The sequence below is a fragment of the Lactuca virosa genome, chromosome 4 (genome assembly GCF_052849685.1).
Source record: "Lactuca virosa cultivar CGN04683 chromosome 4, Lactuca_virosa_CGN04683_v6, whole genome shotgun sequence".
NCBI classification, from domain to species: domain Eukaryota; kingdom Viridiplantae; phylum Streptophyta; class Magnoliopsida; order Asterales; family Asteraceae; genus Lactuca; species Lactuca virosa.
This window is the reverse complement of record NC_136429.1, coordinates 121,887,610-121,909,056: the sequence shown is the minus strand read 5'-3', so window position 1 is coordinate 121,909,056 and position 21,447 is coordinate 121,887,610.

The following is a 21,447-nucleotide window of genomic DNA, read 5'->3' as shown; positions in this document are numbered from 1 at the left end:
TTAACACTTTGCTCAACAAGTTACAAAGTGTGATGAAAGTTATAAAGTTTAAGATAGTCAAAACAGTCTGTGAATAAGACTCAACGTTTCTGATGAAAGCTGTTGAATGAGTTTAGTTGTGTTCTTGGTGTTTTAACTTGTATTCCCCCCCTTAAAACTTAAGAAAAACATGAAAATATAGGGGTATGAACTCACCTTGAGTGATTTCAGTAGGTGGATGATGGAGAAAAGAAGTGTTCAACTCAAGAACACTTGGAAGATGCTTTGAAGATTTGAAGATCTAACACAAATGTGATGGAATTTGTGCAAGTATTCTATGATTTTTGGTAGAAGGAAGTGAAATAATCATAAGGATGATAATATCACTTACCAAAAGTGGAAGAAAACTTGATGATCAGCCCTTGAATCTCAAATTTGAGAGAGAGAAGTGAGAGAGAAAGGTGTTTGTTCTTTGGTGGAGAATGAGAGAAATGTGAGGAGAGAGGAGGGTTTTCCAGCTCTTGACCAAGTGTGAGGATGAAAATGGTGGGAAAAGTACTATGTAATGACTAGGTATGGTGGAAGGACAAGGGTGGTTCATGGAGTGGGCATGGGGTGGTTGCTTGTGTCATACACTAAAGCAAAGTCAACACTCCACCTCTAAGCCATACCCATTAGATTTTTATTCCTAAGTAGGGATTTTCTCAAAAATATAATTAAATATGAATATTTAGGGTTTATTATGTTAAAATACGAGTTTTGGTGAAAACCCCGCGTTAAAATCACGAAAAACGGGCTCAAAACGCTAAAAATATTGAAAACCGTGTGAAAAGTGCCAATATCCGAAATTCAGGGCCGGAGGTTCGGTCCTAGCCCTTAGAACCGAGAGTAGAAGAAGAAACCGAGAGTAGGGAAGAGGACCGAAGGTGCAAGGGGGGAGGGACCGAAGGTGCGAGGTTCAGCTTCTTAAGTTGCGCATCGGATGAAGTCCTCTCGGACCGAAAGTGAAGTCCTCTCGGACCGAAAGTGAAAGGAAGAGCCAAAGGTCAGGTCTCGGTTTGGAGTGATCAGGGGACCGAAATAGACCGAGCCCTCTGTCCATTTCGGCTGAGAGGGTTTCGGTTCTCAGGAGGCTTCGGCTCTCAGGAGGTTCGGTTCCTAAGGAGGGTTCGGCTCCTTAAGAGGTTTCGGTTCCTTAAGAGGGTTTCGGCTCCTTAAGCCTGTTTTTCGCGTAGACTTCCGTTTTCGAGCGGTTTTCGACTAAATTAAGGGACGGGATGCCCCGAGTGATTATAAGAAGTTGAGAGAGATTTCGAGAGAGATTTGGGAGAGATTTGACATATTTGGAGAGATTTGAGAGAGATTTCACATACTTGGAGAGATTTCTCATTCAGAGAGAGATTTGGGAGAGATTTCACATACTTGGAGAGATTTGGGAGAGATTTGACATTCTTGGAGAGATTTCTCATACAGAGAGAGATTTGGGAGAGATTTCACATACTTGGAGAGATTTGGGAGAGATTTGACATTCTTGGAGAGATTTCTCATACAGAGAGAGATTTGGGAGAGATTTCACATTATTGGAGAGATTTCTCGTACTTAGAGAGTTTTGGGAGAGTTAGAGTGAAAGAGATTGGGAGAGACTTCTTTTGTGACCCTTTTGAGTGTTTGGCTTCGCAACGCAAGGTTCTTACACTCTGTTAAGCCTTGTTATGAATGTTATACGCTCTCGAGGGGTACGGAATAATGTTTTATCGAGTAGATTCATCACTTACCCTGGTTAGGGTTTAGAACTTCCGAACAAGGCTGAAAACTCTAAGTGATACTTTATATTAAGATTGCAGGTTGTACAATAAGAAACGTAATGGAAACCCTAATATACAAGGGTTAGATGAGTTGACAGGTTTGACTTGTTGACTTTAGTTGACTTTGACTTGGCCAAAAATTGACGGTTGTCACATCATCCCCCCGTTAGAAAGAATTTCGTCCCGAAATTAGTGTTTCGACTGGGACTTCAAGAATTTGGAGGAAAGATGGGGGAACTTTTCGTGGTACAAGAAATTGATTATGGTGGGGAACAACCCGCCTGATGTTAAATGACGACCTTGGAATTTCTTATTGTAACTTGAGCTGGGTCGATTTAAAAGGAGTTATTGTTTTGGAATGATAGTGTATTCAATGTGTGCCTTTATGCTCTCCGCTTTATACTTGGTATTACCGCTATGAATATTTTATAATGTAATTTGTGAATACTAGTATTACGAATGTTTCAACAAATTGTGACGAAATTTGCATTATAAGTCCTACCAGTTCTTTTATAATCGCTTGGTGTAAACTAGTCGTATATCATTAAGATTGCAAGGGCATTCGGATGGGTGACCCCGCCTTAAGCCCACAACCAAACAAGGAACAGGAAATGAGGCGGAATCACACATTCTAAGTCCATAGAATCTTAATGATATATGGCCACAATGTTTACACTAGCTATCATAGATTCACTAGTAAAAACCATGCATTTTTATATAGGTGATAAGACTTATTCGGGTTTTGTCGTGTTCTCGAGATTTATGGTTGATATACTTTAATCGATGCTATTTTTTTAAGTATAGTATTTCCCGATTTTTCGAATGTGGAAAACAATTCATACCAGTGGTCTATATAAATAAACTTATGAATTTAGTAGAAATGACTCGATTGTAATCTTGTGATTTGTTACATGCTCGATCCACTCCTAAGATCACCCAATGTATACCAGTTGTGTGTAATTAAGGTCCAATAGGCCGTTGAACTTAATGAGTCTGCCCTAAGCCCACAACCAAACAAGGAACAGGACCTAAGGCGGACTTACCATTTCTAAGCAGATCCTCTCTTTATTACACATAACCTTGAGGTATACATTAAGTAATCTTAGAGTTACCATAAGCAAATCGCTTGTAATACCAGGTTATGAAATATGTGGTAAACTCCCACTGAAATAAAATGCATGCCAATTTTTATTGATATATTCTAGTTATATCCTTACCATTTATATACACACGTATAAATTTCACACTTTACTGAACTATTCTCGGTGTTTCTGCTAACGTCCCTGACACGGAGTTATGGTGGTGGGTAGAAGTAGGTTTTGTACGGGCGTTAAGATTTACCCATCATGTTGCTCGTGCGAGAATAGGGGTAGAAGAGATAATTAATAGACGTCTAATCCTATAATTACTTATAGGGATGATCCTTATTAGTCACGTCTACAATCACATAGTGCATACCAGTTATACATAACCTGAGATAGAATAGACCTTCGAATAAATGACTCTACTCTAAGTCCACAACCAAACAAGGAACAGGAGATAGAGCAATAGTCATAGATTCTGAGTCTATAATATCTTTAATTATGTATAACCTTGGCGTATGCACTTAGTCATTATAGGCCTACTAATAGGGGTCTTTAGTTTTCACATAAGTTGGTTATAGTATCACAAAATACTCCTATAGTATTTTAATGTTTGACTTATGTTTTTCAAGGTTTGTTTGTAGATAGAGTTGGTAAGTTTTTAGACTTGTTGCAACGCCACAACCATTCCCGGGCATATGCTAATCACTTCTGGGTTAGACATAGTTGATCAGGCTATGTCATTCCCAGACCTGACCATACATCCTTAAGCCTACTTGTGCCATTCAACAATCACAACTTTTGTTTTGTTCTAGAATGATGCTGACCTTAGTATGTATGCATGCATGTATACTTTTAACAAGAAACTATTTATTTCTAAAAGTATAGTTATTTGAAAATGTTAAATCAGAGACCTTAGTCCCAATGCATTTATAGTTTGTATATCTAATGTGGTTCGATATACTTAATTCACTATAAACAATGCTCTGATACCAATCTGTCACACCCCCAAACCAGGGATGGCAGAAACGTCCGGGGGTGGAGGACTTCATGTATAGTATCACAACAACGAGTATAATAGTGCTCAAAGTAAATACAACCATCATAAATATAATTGAAAAGGTTACACCATAGAATAAGTTTACATGTTTCAAAATCAATTACATTATGATGACAAAATGAACTGTTTGACGATTTATCGTCCCATCCTCAAAATGCTGTTGGTTTTCCTGTTTCACTGATTTCCTGAGAACACAATTAGTTTTGAAAAAGTGTCAACAATTAAGTTGGTGAGTTCATAAGAGTTTTGTTTGAGAAAGAAACTGTTTCCTTATAAAAGCGACAGAGTAGGTTTCCAGAAAATCCAATCTTTTCTTAATTAAGTGTGAAATGAATGCTCCTATGTTATGCGATAATGAACCCTAGAAAGACCTGTAGGTTCCTTCTATAATTACCCAGCGTATATAAGTTATATAAATTTAAGTTAAATAAACCGTTGAATATAATGGGTCTGCCCTAGGTCCACAACCAAACAAGGAACAGGAGATAAGGCGGGCCCACCAATTCTAAGTCGAGTGTGACTAGATTCTTATATAACTCTAACATATACACTTAGCAATTATAGCCGAAGCCTAACAATTGTAGACGTAATGTAGTTTTAATAGAAATATGTTTCCAAAGAAAATCTGATATTTTCCTTAAAGAGTGAATCGTAAGTTTCTATATTAATAAATAGTGCATCCTAGAATTTCCTATAGTTTCCTTCTATAATCTCTAAGTGTATATATGTTATATAAAATTTAAGTTAAATTGACCGTCGAATGTAATGGGTTTGCCCTACGCCCACAACCAAACAAGGAACATGAAATAAAGCGGACCCACCAATTCTAAGTCGAACACGAATAAATTCTATATAACTCTAGCATATACACTTAGTAATTATGGCTGAAAACTAACAATTCTAGATAGAATGTAGTCTTAAAAACCAAAGACCGAGACTATGCTTATCATATTTCATCAAGTAGTGGTAGTGGACATAAACTATACATATCATAATTCACCAAATAGTGGTAGTGATAGTGAACATGAATTATGCATATTATAGTTTATCAAATAGTGGTAGTGGACATAAACTATACATATCATAATTCACCAAATAGTGGTAGTGATAGTGAACATGAATTATGCATATTATAGTTTATCAAATAGTGGTAGTGGTAGTGAACATAAACTATACATATCATAATTCACCAAATAGTGATAGTGATAGTGAACATGAATTATGCATATTATAGTTTATCAAATAGTGGTAGTGGTAGTGAACATAAACTATACATATCATAATTCACCAAATAGTGGTAGTGATAGTGAACATGAATTATGCATATTATAGTTTATCCAAAATGTTTGTAATGTATATGCAACATAACTATACCTATTATAGTTCCAGCATGTTTGTTTGTGATGTATAAGGACCCTTTTTCTATGTAAGTTGGATGTATAGCAAAAATATAACTATGTTTATCATGCCTTATTTTTATACTAATGGTAATAATAGAGAATTCTTACAATTCAGTGAGTATATTCTGTTATATAATTATACCACAACAAGAATCACATGTAAAATATGAAATCTTCAAAGATTAACACTTTGCTCAACAAGTTACAAAGTGTGATGAAAGTTATAAGCTGTTATCTAAATTTTTACCTTTCTACACTGTTTTAGAAAAATTATAGAAAAATCATACGAGGTCAAAAACTGATTCCGTAAATTCTGAGAGCTCACAAAATGTGTCTAGTTTATTCATAATTTTTATTATGATTTTTAGAAGTCTTTAACTTGTGTTAAAATGTTCATATTCACAGACTGGTCCGAATTTGTTTCTGAAATGATAGGCAGTTTTGTAAAACTCACCATAAATCGTAGAAAAATCGTAAGGAGATGTGCAAGTAGTCATTTTAAAGGTACGAACCTGAACTATTTGCATATTAAACAGTTTTGAAAGATATTAAGTTTAAGATAGTCAAAACAGTCCGTGAATAAGACTCAACGTTTCTGATGAAAGCAGTTGAATGAGTTTAGTTGTGTTCTTGGTGTTTTAACTTGTATTCCCCCCCCCCCCCCCTTAAAACTTAAGAAAAACATGAAAATATAGGGGTATGAACTCACCTTGAGTGATTTCAGTAGGTGGATGATGGAGAAAAGAAGTGTTCAACTCAAGAACACTTGGGAGATGCTTTGAAGATTTGAAGATGTAACACAAATGTGATGGAATTTGTGTAAGTATTCTATGATTTTGGGTAGAAGGAAGTAAAATAATCATAAGGATGATAATATCACTTACCAAAAGTGGAAGAAAACGTGATGATCAGCCCTTGAATCTCGAATTTGAGAGAGAGAAGTGAGAGAGAAAGGTGTTTGTTCTTTGGTGGAGAATGAGAGAAATGTGAGGAGAGAGGAGGGTTTTCCAGCTCTTGACCAAGTGTGAGGCTGAAAATGGTGGGAAAAGTACTATGGAATGAATAGGTATGGTGGAAGGACAAGGGTGGTTCATGGAGTGGGCATGGGGTGGTTGCTTGTGTCGTACACTAAAGCAAAGTCAACACTCCACCTCTAAGCCATACCCATTAGATTTTTATTCCTAAGTAAGGATTTTCTCAAAAATATAACTAAATATGAATATTTAGGGTTTATTATGTTAAAATACGAGTTTGAGTGAAAACCCCGCGTTAAAATCACGAAAAACGGGCTCAAAACGCTAAAAATATTGAAAACCGGGTGAAAAGTGCCAATATCCGAAATTCAGGGCAGGAGGTTCGGTCCTAGCCCTTAGAACCGAGAGTAGAAGAAGAAACCGAGAGTACGGAAGATGACCGAAGGTGCGAGGGGGGAGGGCTAGAAGGTCCGAGGTTCGGCTTCTTAAGTTGCGCATCGGATGAAGTCCTCTCGGACCAAAAGTGAAGTCCTCTCGGACCAAAAGTAAAAGGAAGAGCCGAAGGTCAGGTCTCAGTTTGGAGTGATCAGGGGACCGAAATAAACCGAGCCCTCTGTCCATTTCGGCTGAGAGGGTTTCGGTTCTAAGGAGGTTCGGTTCTCAGGAGGTTTCGGCTCTCAGGAGGTTCGGTTCCTAAGGAGGATTCGGCTCCTTAAGAGGTTTCGGTTCCTTAAGAGGGTTTCAGCTCCTTAAGCCTGTTTTTCGCGTAGACTTCCGTTTTCGAGCGGTTTTCGACTAAATTAAGGGTCGGGATGCCCCGAGTGATTATAGGAAGTTGAGAGAGATTTCGAGAGAGATTTGGGAGAGATTTGACATACTTGGAGAGATTTGAGAGAGATTTCACATACTTGGAGAGATTTCTCATTCAGAGAGAGATTTGGGAGAGATTTGACATACTTGGAGAGATTTGGGAGAGATTTTACATTCTTGGAGAGATTTCTCATTCAGAGAGATATTTGGGAGAGATTTCACTTATTTGGAGAGATTTGGGAGAGATTTGACATTCTTGGAGAGATTTCTCATACAGAGAGAGATTTGGGAGAGATTTCACATACTTGGAGAGATTTGGGAGAGATTTGACATTCTTGGAGATTCATCACTTACCCTGGTTAGGGTTTAGAACTTCCGAACAAGGTTGAAAACTCTAAGTGATACTTTGTATTAAGATTGCGGGTTGTACAATAAGAAACGTAATGGAAACCCTAATATACAAGGGTTAGATGAGTTGACAGGTTTGACTTGTTGACTTTAGTTGACTTTGACTTGGCCAAAAATTGAGGGTTGTCACAGTGGGCACTCTTGGTCAGTCGATCCATGATAGCATCGAAACCCTTGGCAGTCTTCGGTAACTTGGTGATGAAATCCATGGTGATCTGTTCGCACTTCCACATGGGAACCTCCAAAGGTTGCAGCTTTCCATGCAGCCTCCGATGCTCAGCCTTGACCATCCTACACGTCAATCACCTTTCAACATACCAAGTTATCTCCTTCTACATACATGGCCACCAGTAACTAAATCTCAAATCCCGATACATCTTAGTGGATCCCGGGTGTATAGAAAAGTAAGACTTATGGTCCTCCTCCAACACTATATTCCTGATCCCACCAGAAACTGGAACCCAAACCCGACCACACCGGGTCAACAACCCCCGAATATCGATAACAAATCTGTTAATCTCACCCCTGATCCTCTCTTATTTCCAGTTCTCATTCTTGACTCCCTCTTCCTGTGCCCCTATGATCAAATCCAAAAGTAGAGAATCAGTAGATATCCGCATACACATATACCCCACTGAAGATCCAGCCGACTTGCGGCTTAACGCATCCGCGACCACATTCTCTTTACCTGGATGGTAAAGGATCTCGCAGTCATAATCCTTGACCACGTCAAGCCACCTGCACTATCTCATGTTCAGGTTCGGCTGGTCCATAAGATATCGCAAACTCTTATGATCCGTGTACATGGTACAACGGACCCCATATAGGTAATGTCTCCATGTCTCGAAGGCGAACACTACTGCCCCAACTCCAGATCATGAGTAGGATATCGTGCCTCATACGGCTTCAGCTGTCGGGAAGCATACGCGATCACTCGACCCCTTTACATAAGAACCAACCCCAAACCAATGATGGATGCATTACAAAATACCATGAAATCCTCGACACCCTCTGGAAGCTCAACACCAGGGCCTCACATAACCTCTGTTGCAGTGTCTCAAATGTCGTCTGCTGCTCAGGGCCCCATCAAAAATCCACTTCCTTCCTCGTCAGATGAGTTATGGATACATCAATCTTGGAGAAATCATGTATAAATCTTCGATAATATCCCGCCAAACCCAAGAAACTTGTGATCTCTGAGGGAGACTTCAGAACCTCCCACTGCATCACGGCCTCAATCTTGGCCGGATCGACCAAAATCCCATTTTGGTTAACGAGATGCCCCAAGAACTGGAACTCTCGTAACCAAAACTCACACTTCGAGAACTTGGCATACAACCATTCTCACCTCAACACTCCCAAAATCTCTCGAATGTGCTCCTCGTGATGCTCTCTGGTCTTGGAATACACCAAGATATCATCAATGAACAAAATAACTGACCGATCGAGCATCAGTCTGCATACCTAATTCATCAAATCCATAAACATTGCAGATGCATTGGTGAGCCCAAATGGCATCACCATGAACTAATAACGAGTCTGAAATGTTGTCTTTTCCACATCTTCCTCTCTCACTCTCACCTGATGATATTCGGACCTCAGATCGATCTTGGAGAACCAAGATGCACCTTGTAGCTGATCAAAGAGGTCATCAATCCGTGGAAGGGGATTACGGTTCTTCACTGCCAACTTGTTCAACTCTCGGTAACGATGCACATCCGGTGCGAACCATCCTTCTTCTTGAAGAATAGTATCGCCACACCCCACGAAGAATTGCTCGGTATGATGAACTACTTGCCTAACAGCTCCTGAGGCTGAGAGGACAACTCATGCATCTCGGGTGGTGCCAAGAGGTACGACGCCTTAGAAATCGGAGCCTCACCTGGCACTAGATCAATCCTGAACTCAACCTGCCTCTCGGGAGGCACACTAGGCAACTCCTCCGGAAACACATCAGCAAACTTCCTGACAACTGGCACCTCTAAAACCAAAGTCTGCTCCCCAACCCGAGTATCAACCACATAGGCAAGATAACCCATACAACCATGCTGAATATACTACCGAGCCCTGGCTGCCGAACAAAGCCCTGATCCAACCCTGATACCCTCTTCGTAGATAACCAGTTCTCCCCCACTTGAGGTTTGAACTACCACTCATTGACCCTCATAGGCAATCACAACTCCAAACCTGCTCAACCAATCCATCCCTACTATCGCTCATACATCCCCCAAAGATTCCCAAGACACAACCCTGACCTATTACAGCCTATATATGCTAACATATTAATTCTAATAAGTTACTATAAAAATGGCTATCCATTCAAAATTTAAACCAAGGATCAGAATTCGTAGTCGTGATTTCTTGCGCTTCAACCTTGACCTCCCTTAGGACGATGGATATTCGGGCTTGCACTCCCTCCACTAGCCATGTAAGAAAATCACGTTTGAGATGACCCAAATGGTGATAGTGGAAACACATTCGATCCTTCTTGCAGTCGCGAAATACATGTCCTCTCTCTCCACACTTATTGCATTTGAACTTGTGACAAGCAAACTCGTGGTTTCCCCCACAATTCCCGCAGATATCATAGCTCTCTTGGCCTCCAATACCCAAGTTAGCAGCCTTGGACCCCTCGTCCTTCGTTGAATGATCCCTCCTCCTCTTTCTGAGTCGTGTCCCCTCATAAATATCTCCCCCAGTAGTCATCTTGGCAACACCTCTCATAGTCTGCGAAGCTGGAGTTCGTTCCTTGAACTTGGTAATTAGCCTGCCAGCGATTCAAACCATGTTACCAGAAAATTCTTCCTGCAATATCTGTGAAACCTCAATGGTAATCATTTCCTGAATCTGATCAACAATCAACCCTGACCTATCCTGGCCATCAGCTCCAGATCCCCTCGCGAAATCCATAATGAAAATGAATCAAAAGCATCAGAAATGTCACTACACATATTGCTACAACCACATGACGAGGCTACCCATCGGGTTTGTGACTTCCTTGCTACATGTACGGGTCCGGTGCTTTCAATAGTACGGGCCCATATTACCTTCCACACCTACCCGTATTTGTTTCAAGAATCATCACAACTACCCAAAACAATTTCAACAACTAGGATACACATACATCCTATCCTTACTCTCTCGAGAGTGACTAATCATTCCAAAACTATCCTACTACATCCATACCCACTCATAATGGTACTCCCGACACTTGCTAAAAAGCGCAACATGAGCACTACAAACTCCCTAGGCTATCCCAGGATCCACATATCACCCTGCCATCAACTGCCAAACGACCCCCATTGGTACCAGTTAACTAGTGCATGAATACAATCACATGCAACATGCCTTAAATAATATTAGATTAAAAGATTCAACCCTACAATGGTCGGACTCAGAAAAGAGTTGCGCAACAGGATCAAATCCTTCAATGTAAAACTATTTAACCCATGCAGCTTGTGACCTAACATATTTAATTAGTAGTTAATTTACACCCGAAAGAGTCCTACAACAATAAACAAGAAAATCCTATAGGAGATAAGGCATCATACATCAGGCAATTCTATCATGCAATTCCTGAAGATACCTATCCTCCAACTAACATGTTGTTATATCATAACATAACATATCAGATAACAGTGTGGTTGTCACACCCCCAAACCAAAACGGCGGAAACGTTCAGGGGCGGATGACGTCATGTACAGTATCAAAACAATTGAATAATAGTAATCAAAGCACAACAACCATCATATTGATAAAGTATACTTTTTACATGTTTTTTAAATCATTGTACATTTGACACCAAAAGTATATAGAAAAAACTAAAAGACGTGACTGTTTGATGCTCCATCTTCTCAAAATCTGTATGGATACCTGTTTACTGATTTCCTGAGAATACAAGTAGTTTTTAAAAGAGTGTCAATAATTAAGTTGGTAAGTCCATAAGCAGTTTTGTATTAGAGATCTATCTTTTGTTCCTTGAGAATGTAAGTGTGTTCTTCCAGATAATCCTATGTTTTCTGTTGTAAATGAATTGTAGTCTTAATACCATAAGACCAAAACGTGTAAGTGTTTTAGTTATTCTCTGAAATAGTATATCGTAGTTTTATTATTGAATAAAACCATAAAATGAATATTTCCAGAAGGGTAAGTGTCACACCCCAAAACCGGAACGGCGGAAACGTTCGGGGGTGGAGGACGTCATGTTCAGTATCACAACAATGCAAAGTAGTAAACAAGCAACAACGTCATCCATTGCATTAATAATATAATTTAATACAAGTGCGTTCTGTCAAGTTATATAGACACCAAAAATATACATCAAAATAGAAAGTGAGTCTTGAACGAGCTCCATCTTCTCAAAACCTGGCACCGGTACCTATCTACTGGTGACCTGATAATACAAGTTATTTTGAAAGAGTTTATCAGCTTTAAAGCTGGTGAGATCATAAGTATATTAATGTCTGTGTTTGTATGAAAGTGTTTGTAAGTTTGTAATGTATAAGTTTTGTAAAAGTTTGTAATTGTTTGAACTCTCCTAGAAAACCCTATGTTTCCTACTAAAAGTAGCCTTCTATTAAGGCATCTAGTATCTGTGTGTGTGTCTCTTGTAAGAGTGTGTATTTTCCCAAATCTGACTATCATTAACCAAAAATATAGTTTCTACATTATTGTTTATTGTGTGAATATCACAAAGTAAATGTAAAGGGAAAATGAAATAGTACTGTAGTGTTGTATTAAGTAACTACTGATGTACTAATTACTTTAAACCTATTGTTATTTAAAGTACCATGTGATCGGCCTGTATCCTGCTACCGACTCTATAGAAAAACGACGATGTAAGACGTCGTAAGAAATGACGTTTGGCACCCGTAGACTTGCAAGTCCCACTGTAGCGAGCAGCAAGGTGTAGCATAGTCAATCCAATATAGATCTATACACAAACTCATACGTTCCCCAATTAAGGAGATTGTGGATACAAAACGGGTCATGACAGGTAGTGCCATGTCCCCCGTTAAGTGGCTCACATAACTATAAGTAATGTATATGTATATGTATATGTATGTGCTAGCTGTATTGTGTGTTCTTTCTCTGTCTAGCCTGTATGTTTTGTTTCTCATCACTGTGTATTATGTTTGTTTCTCATCACTATGTATTATGTTTGTTTCTTATCACTATGTATTATGTTTGTTTCTCATCACTATGTATTATGTTTGTTTCTCATCACTATGTATTATGTTTGTTTCTCATCACTATGTATTATGTTTGTTTCTCATCACTATGTATTACTCATGAATGAACTGACTCATCGTATGTTTCATTATTCTAGTTATAGTATCTTCCTCAACTATGCCTATTATAGTTTACTAGTAATGTTGTTTGTATATATGAACATGTTTGTATACCTTTGCTACCCAAAGGCATTGAACTGAATGAAAGAAGTAACCTTTTATATCTATACACATATACATGATATATAACTAGGATTCAAACGACCTTCGGACAAATAACCTTGATACCCTAAGTCCACAACCAAACAAGGAACAGGAAGTAAGGTAGGCTATCAGTCCTAAGTCCTTTCAATCCTACTTATATAACTATATCTACATAGATACACGGAATATAAGTTTAAAAGAGTTTAAGTAACAGTAATTGACCTGTAAAGGAGTTTGATAAAAGCATTTGGTATGTAAAAGAGTTTGATAAAAGCATTTGGTATGTAAAAGAGTTTGTAAGACAGTTTGAAGTAAAACAGTTTGGTAACATAGTTTGAAAAGTAAGAAATACACTTGTTTGGTAGTTATTAATCACATGTGATTGATATAATAACTATAATTGTTCAACTTGTATTCCCCCCCCCCCATAAAAGCATTTAAAAACATTTAAAAGGTTAATTAAGGGGTATGAACTCACCTGTAGTGAGTGGTTTGGATGAACGGAATGTATAGGATGCTAAGTGTCAAGTGAAAACTTGAGCACACACACGGATCCTATTTAACATATAATAACACATATATGTATCCAATTAGTCATTTAACAACTAATTAACCAAGTTAAGACACCCTAGGACATGGAAAACACTTTGATTCAAGTGCTAAAAGTACCAAGGGTTGCATCTAAGGGTTGCATAGCCACTTAAAGGAGTTTTCGGTCCAAGTAGTATGTTTCTTGAGGTTTTCGGCCCAAAGGGTTTTCGGTCCATATGGTTTTCGGTCCAAAGAGGTTTTCGGTCCAAATGGTTGGCCGAAAACTCATGATGTTTGATGAATAAGGTGATTTCCAAGGGCTTTCAACAATCAATGAAGTGTTCTAGACTCAATACTAAGTATTTAAAGTCATTTTGCACCCTTCATAAGGGTTTTCGGTCTAAGGAGATGCACTAGACCGAAAACACTTTTTGTTCTTGGATAATGACGATTTCTAGGCCCTAAATCAAGTATCCTTACTAGATAACAAGTATAGGATATAGATACTTACAATATGGAAGCAAAGAAGGGTGTTTTCGGCCCAAAACACTAGTGTGTGTTCTTGGTGTTCTTGGTGTTCTTGAAGAACACTTGAAGATCTAAGAAAATGGAATGATTTCATGGATGAAATCATGTTAGATCACTAGGTTAAGCAAGATATCAACTTTTTAGGGTAAGAAACACTTACATAGTTGATGATCAAGAAGAAAGGTTGGATGATACTTGAGAGAGAATTGAGATTTGGATCTTGAAAATGTGAAAAGTGATAAATAATGAGTAAGTGTCATATTTATACCCTCTTTTAGGGTTTACGGCCGTAAACACCTTTGTTTAGTCCGTAAACTCCAAACTCTTGGAGTTTTGGGACATTATTGTTGCATAATAAACCCTAGGGCATCCTCTCTCCTGTTATCTCCTGAAGTACTAATCTTAAAATACTCAAACGTATTCCAAAAAGCTTGAAATTTAGCAGAAACAGTTTTGACTCCTATTGAAGGGAATGGTTGTACAGAATAGAAATTTCGGGTTGTCACATCATCCCCCCCGTTAGAATGAATTTCGTCCCGAAATTAGAATTTAAGCAAATAAGTAGTTACCAATAACTAAGTAAAAGACGAGGATATTTCAGTTTCATCTGCTTCTCTCGCTCCTAAGTGAATTCAGGTCTTCGCTTGGCGTTCCAGTGAACCTTCACTATCGGGATACGGCTTTGTTTCGTTTGCTTGACCTCTCGGTCCACGTTCTCTACAGGTTCTTCCACAAAATTGAGGCTCTTGTATATCTCGGTCTCGACGAGTGGGATTACAAGAGTCCTGACGGAAAGGTACTTTTTCAAGTTCGAGACGTGGAAAGTAGAATGTACGTTGCTGAGTTTGTGGGGTAAGTTGAGTCGTGGATGCTTATTTGCTCTTTCTTAGTACGTGAGTAGATAAGTAAGTCAGTTACACGGACAATGACAAACTGATCCAAGTAAGGATGGCATACCCTATTCATTAAGTTCATGAATACTACGGGCGCATCAGTCTTATCCGAGGGGTATCACAACGGACTCGGAGCGTCCGCATCGAGTTCGGAAGGTCGTCATCGGGACATCCTTCACTAACACTCGAAACTGGTGATATTCAGATCTCAGGTCCATTTCTGACAGGTAATTCGTTCCTTGCGGTTTGTCAACCAACTCCCTTAGACGAGGCAGAGGGTAATGATTTCTAATGGGAATCTCATCGAGGTCTCCGTTAGTCGATGCACCTACCAAACAATCCGTCTTTCTTCTTGATGAACAAGACTGGGGGTTTCCAGGGCGAGGAGCTTGGCCTTTCATTTCCATTGCTGAGTAGTTCGTTAAGTTTGACTTGACAGTTCTTGCATCTCTGTAGGTGTTAGACTATAGGGCGATCCGGTTACAGGAGTATCCTTCGATTGGATTCTAAGTTTATTCGCATGACGACACGATCACTCATAGTCTTGACTAGTCTCCGTCCCGAAGTTCATATTAGAAGTCATACATGATTCATCAATCACAGTCCCGTGTATACGAGTCGTATATAATTAAGATTGAAAAGGTAGTCGAATAAATGATTCTCCTTTAAGCTCACATCCAAACAAGGAAAAGAAGTTAAAGCGGAGTCATCAATTCTAAACCTGTAGAACCTTGATTATATACTACCCTTGCGTATACATTCTTCATAGATAGATCAATCGTAAGGGTCCTTGTATTGAACTTGACGTACTGTACGAGTGGTATTCCGGGGAGGTTTTCTGAGGTTTCTTCGGAAAGTTACGAAACATGAGGCACTCTATGCATGAGTACTTTGGAGTTCTGGAATGACGGCTTCGCTAGAAAGGCGATTTCGAGAAAGAGATGTGCGCAAGAATCTGGTATTGTGCGGATCGAATTGACTCAAGTTGTATGATAATATAGGAATCACTCGGAAATAAAGGCACTAGATTTGATCATAACGGCATTACAGACAAAACACGAAAGTGCAACTTTTAACAGGGTTACAGTACTTTAGATTAACTACTAGACTACTGCTGCGAATAAGGTATACTACAAAAGACAAGTATACGCAGCACGAGGATCCCTTTACTGGCGGGATCTCGCAAAAGATACGACTCGAGTTGCACTAGTTTTAAACAGTTTGAAAGCATACAAAATACTACCGATTGGAAGCGTTCCTACACTATAGTAGGGTCCTTAGCTGTCTTTCGTTGTTCTGGGGTCAAATTCCTCCTGTTCCCCCGTCACCCCTCTCAGTTGGGCAGTCCCTTTTGAAATGTACCATTACGCCACATAGATGGCATATCCGAGAAATTTCGACATTGGTGGTTGAAGTAAGGTGTTGGATCCTTGTCCTGCAGAAGCGGGTAGCGTGTCCATCTTTGTTGCAGTTATTGCAGTGCAACAGACGACAACTACGTAGATGATGGAAGCTGCACTTATTGCACTTCGGTAGGTTTCCAGCATACTGTCTGGCTGGGTTAGGAATAACCGGGATACTAGTAGGGATGGTAGTAGGAGTTACAGACGTCGTGGCCGCGAAGGCTGCCACAGGTTGTTGTCTCTTGTTCGTGCCTTGGGGTGATTTGCCTTTAAATCTATCCCGGAATTTTCGTTTATTACTCTTGGGTTTGAGATTTGGAGTGTTGTGGTAGTTTGATACTTGCTGATGTATTTGGGTGTTACTTTTATTGGAATTATTGATACCCATCCCGCTAACATTTGCATTGTTAGCGTTTAGGTGAGTCATGACAGCTGTCACGGCAGCTGTGACTGCAGCTTGAAAGGTGGCTGCATCAATCTGAAGAGTTGGTGTTTGGCTGATAGGTTGTTTACTTTTCTTTGGCGACATGATTCTGTTACATGAAAAGAAAATGAGTTCGTGAGCGATTATGGTTGAACCTAGATGTATTTCGATCGCTCATGAAAAGAGTAGAAGTATGTTCTCGAGGGTTTGACCTACACCCCTATGATGTAGTCATAGTACAGGGTAGGAGTAAGTTCATAGAATGGGTACAAGACGTTTGTCGTTCAAACCGGGGTTCCATTGGTTGGTGGATGACATGATCCAACCTTCGAAAGAGAATTGGGAATGATCCCCGAGTTAAATTACCCTAGTCCAATAACTTGACTAGAGTGGGTTTTAGATAGACTGCAACGATAGTATGATGAAAGTATTTGAACAAAGCGTGACACGGAAATTAGCCGACTGTCAAAATCATTGTTATTTAAGATGTAATACGCTTGGGAAAAATGACCTTGGAGTAGGTCTTACATCTTATACGAGGTAACAAAAGTTTTGACGGCATACTGGCCTAACTAGAAGGTACTTACAGTACAAAGTTAGTTACTTAGAAAGGTAGTACTTAGAGCATAGCTAAGAAGACTATTCTTTCAACTAGGGAAAGAAAGGTAGAATGTCTCCTACTGGGGACGGTTATCCCTTGGGTGAACCCTTAGTTCAGCCAGTTGGCGCTCCATATCAATTAGGTGCCTTTCGTACACCCTTTGGCGTACTCGGAGCTCTATGACTTCAGCTCGAGTTTCAGCTAGCTCTTGCTGTAGGGTCTCATGGTCTACTCTGGATCTGCCACGAGCATCTTCCAGACGAATGGTGCGGAGGGTATGCATTCTTGCATTGGTGACAACTTCCGTGATTTGATGGAGAGCTGTCCTGCCTTGAATCTCATTTCGAGCCACTCTGCAGACCAGGATTGGCAAGACTCTGTCTGCTGAGCCCCCTTCGCTCAGGTCATAAAAGCTTCGGTCTCCATTGAATGGCATGGGCTGATCCTATCCTTGGCTCCATGTTTCCAAGCTTTCCACCCACGGAGGCGTCGGGCCTTGAAAAGCCGGACGAGGGTTAGGATTTGGAACAAGAGCCATCGGGGGTAGGTTCTCAACTTCTGGCTCGGAGTCAGAACCATCTGCAAAGCCCTCAACCTGGTGACCATCCATAGGGATTGGGTGATCATTTTCTGGCTCTGCTTCAAACCCTCCATCATTACCTTGGTTAGGGAGGTACAAGTTGTCGTGGGGATGGAATCCACCTATGTTATCTACGTGAGAAAATGGATAAAGAAATGACTAAATAGACGAACTAATTAGATAATTATAAGATGATCTTTATCAGTTACTTCAACACTTGTTTAGTGCATACCAGTTATATGTAACCAAGACAGGATAGACCTTTGAATAAGTGACCCTAACTCTAAGCCCACAACCAAACAAGGAACAGGAAGTAAAGCAAAGATCACAGATTCTAAGTCTATGACATCCTAGCACATATAACCTTAGTGTATCCACTAAACAACCATTGACATACTAATAAAGACCTTTAGTTCTCAGATAAGTAATTATAGTAACACAAAATACTCCTATAGTATTTTAAGTTTATGTTCTGTTCTACTGTTCTCATTGTAGTAGTGTTGGTAAGTTTTTAGACTTGTTGCAGCCTCACAACCATACTAAGGCACATGCTAATCACTCCTCGGATAATGTAGTTGATCAGGCTACATCTTCCCAGGGTTGACCATATGTCTCTAAGTCTACTTGTGTTGTCCAACAATCGTAATACTTTTGTTCTGTCCTAGTCACACTGATTTTAGTATGAATGTAGGTATGTATACTTAGTTAAATATTTTATTATTTAAAAGTATAAACTCTTTATCAGAGTATTTTAATCCCGCTGTGTTTATAGTTCGTATATCTTTTATGGGTTGATACACTCGATTCACTATAAATAATGCTCTGATACCAATCTGTCACACCCCAAAACCGGAACGGCGGAAACGTTCGGGGGTGGAGGACGTCATGTTCAGTATCACAACAATGCAAAGTAGTAAACAAGCAACAACATCATCCATTGCACTAATAATATAATTTCATACAAGTGTGTTCTGTCAAGTTATATAGACACCAAAAATATACATCAAAATAGAAAGTGAGTCTTGAACGAGCTCCATCTTCTCAAAACCTGGCACCGGTACCTATCTACCGGTGACCTGAGAATACAAGTTATTTTGAAAGAGTTTATCAGCTTTAAAGCTGGTGAGATCATAAGTATATTAATGTCTGTGTTTGTATGAAAGTGTTTGTAAGTTTGTAATGTATAAGTTTTGTAAAAGTTTGTAATTGTTTGAACTCTCCTAGAAAACCCTATGTTTCCTACTAAAAGTAGCCTTCTATTAAGGCATCTAGTATCTGTATGTGTGTCTCTTGTAAGAGTGTGTATTTTCCCAAATCTGACTATCATTAACCAAAAATATAGTTTCTACATTATTGTTTATTGTGTGAATATCACAAAGTAAATGTAAAGGGAAAATGAAATAGTACTGTAGTGTTGTATTAAGTAACTACTGCTGTACTAATTACTTTAAACCTATTGTTACTTAAAGTACCATGTGATCGGCCTGTATCCTGCTACCGACTCTATAGAAAAACGACGATGTAAGACGTCGTAAGAAATGACGTTTGACACCCGTAGACTTGCAAGTCCCACTGTAGCGAGCAGCAAGGTGTAGGATAGTCTATCCAGTATAGATCTATACACAAACTCACACGCTCCCCAATTAAGGAGATTCTGGATACAAAACGGGTCATGACAGGTAGTGCCATGTCCCCCGTTAAGTGGCTCACATAACTGTAAGTAATGTATATGTATATGTATATGTATGTGCTAGCTGTATTGTGTGTTCTTTCTCTGTCTAGCCTGTATGTTTTGTTTCTCATCACTATGTATTATGTTTGTTTCTCATCACTATGTATTATGTTTGTTTCTCATCACTATGTATTATGTTTGTTTCTCATCACTATGTATTATGTTTGTTTCTCATCACCATGTATTATGTTTGTTTCTCATCACTATGTATTACTCATGAATGAACTGACTCATCGTATGTTTCATTGTTCTAGTAATAGTATCTTCCTAAACTATGCCTATTATAGTTTACTAGTAATGTTGTTTGTGTATATGAACATGTTTGTATACCTTTGCTACCCAAAGGCATTGAACTGAATGAAAGAAGTAACCTTTTATATCTATACACATATACATGATATATAACTAGGATTCAAATGACCTTCGGACAAATAACCTTGATACCCTAAGTCCACAACCAAACAAGGAACAGGAAGTAAGGTAGGCTATCAGTCCTAAGTCCTTTCAATCCTACTTATATAACTATATCTACATAGATACACGGAATATAAGTTTAAAAGAGTTTAAGTAACAGTAATTGACTTGTAAAGGAGTTTGATAAAAGCATTTGGTATGTAAAAGAGTTTGATAAAAGCATTTGGTATGTAAAAGAGTTTGTAAGACAGTTTGAAGTAAAACAGTTTGGTAACATAGTTTGAAAAGTAAGAAATCCACTTGTTTGGTAGTTATTAATCACATGTGATTGATATAATAACTATAATTGTTCAACTTGTATTCCCCCCCCCCATAAAAGCATTTAAAAACATTTAAAAGGTTAATTAAGGGGTATGAACTCACCTGTAGTGAGTGGTTTGGATGAACGGAATGTATAGGATGCTAAGTGTCAAGTGAAGACTTGAGCACACACACGGATCCTATTTAACATATAATAACACATATATGTATCCAATTAGTCATTTAACAACTAATTAACCAAGTTAAGACACCCTAGGACATGGAAAACACTTTGATTCAAGTGCTAAAAGTACCAAGGGTTGCATCTAAGGGTTGTATAGCCACTTAAAGGAGTTTTCGGTCCAAGTAGTATGTTTCTTGAGGTTTTCGGCCCAAAGGGTTTTCGGTCCATATGGTTTTCGGTCCAAAGAGGTTTTCGGTCCAAATGGTTGGCCGAAAACTCATGATGTTTGATGCATAAGGTGATTTCCAAGGGCTTTCAACAATCAATGAAGTGTTCTAGACTCAATACTAAGTATTTAAAGTCATTTTGCACCCTTCATAATGGTTTTCGGTCTAAGGAGATGCACTAGACCGAAAACACTTTTTGTTCTTGGATAATGACGATTTCTAGGCCCTAAATCAAGTATCCTTACTAGATAACAAGTATAGGATATAGATACTTACAATATGGAAGCAAAGAAGGGTGTTTTCGGCCCAAAACACTAGTGTGTGTTCTTGGTGTTCTTGGTGTTCTTGAAGAACACTTGAAGATCTAAGAAAATGGAATGATTTCATGGATGAAATCATGTTAGATCACTACGTTAAGCAAGATATCAACTTTTTAGGGTAAGAAACACTTACATAGTTGATGATCAAGAAGAAAGGTTGGATGATACTTGAGAGAGAATTGAGATTTGGATCTTGAAAATGTGAAAAGTGATAAATAATGACTAAGTGTCATATTTATACCCTCTTTTAGGATTTACGGCCGTAAACACCTTTGTTTAGGCCGTAAACTCCAAACTCTTGGAGTTTTGGGACATTATTGTTGCACAATAAACCCTACGGCATCCTCTCTCCTGTTA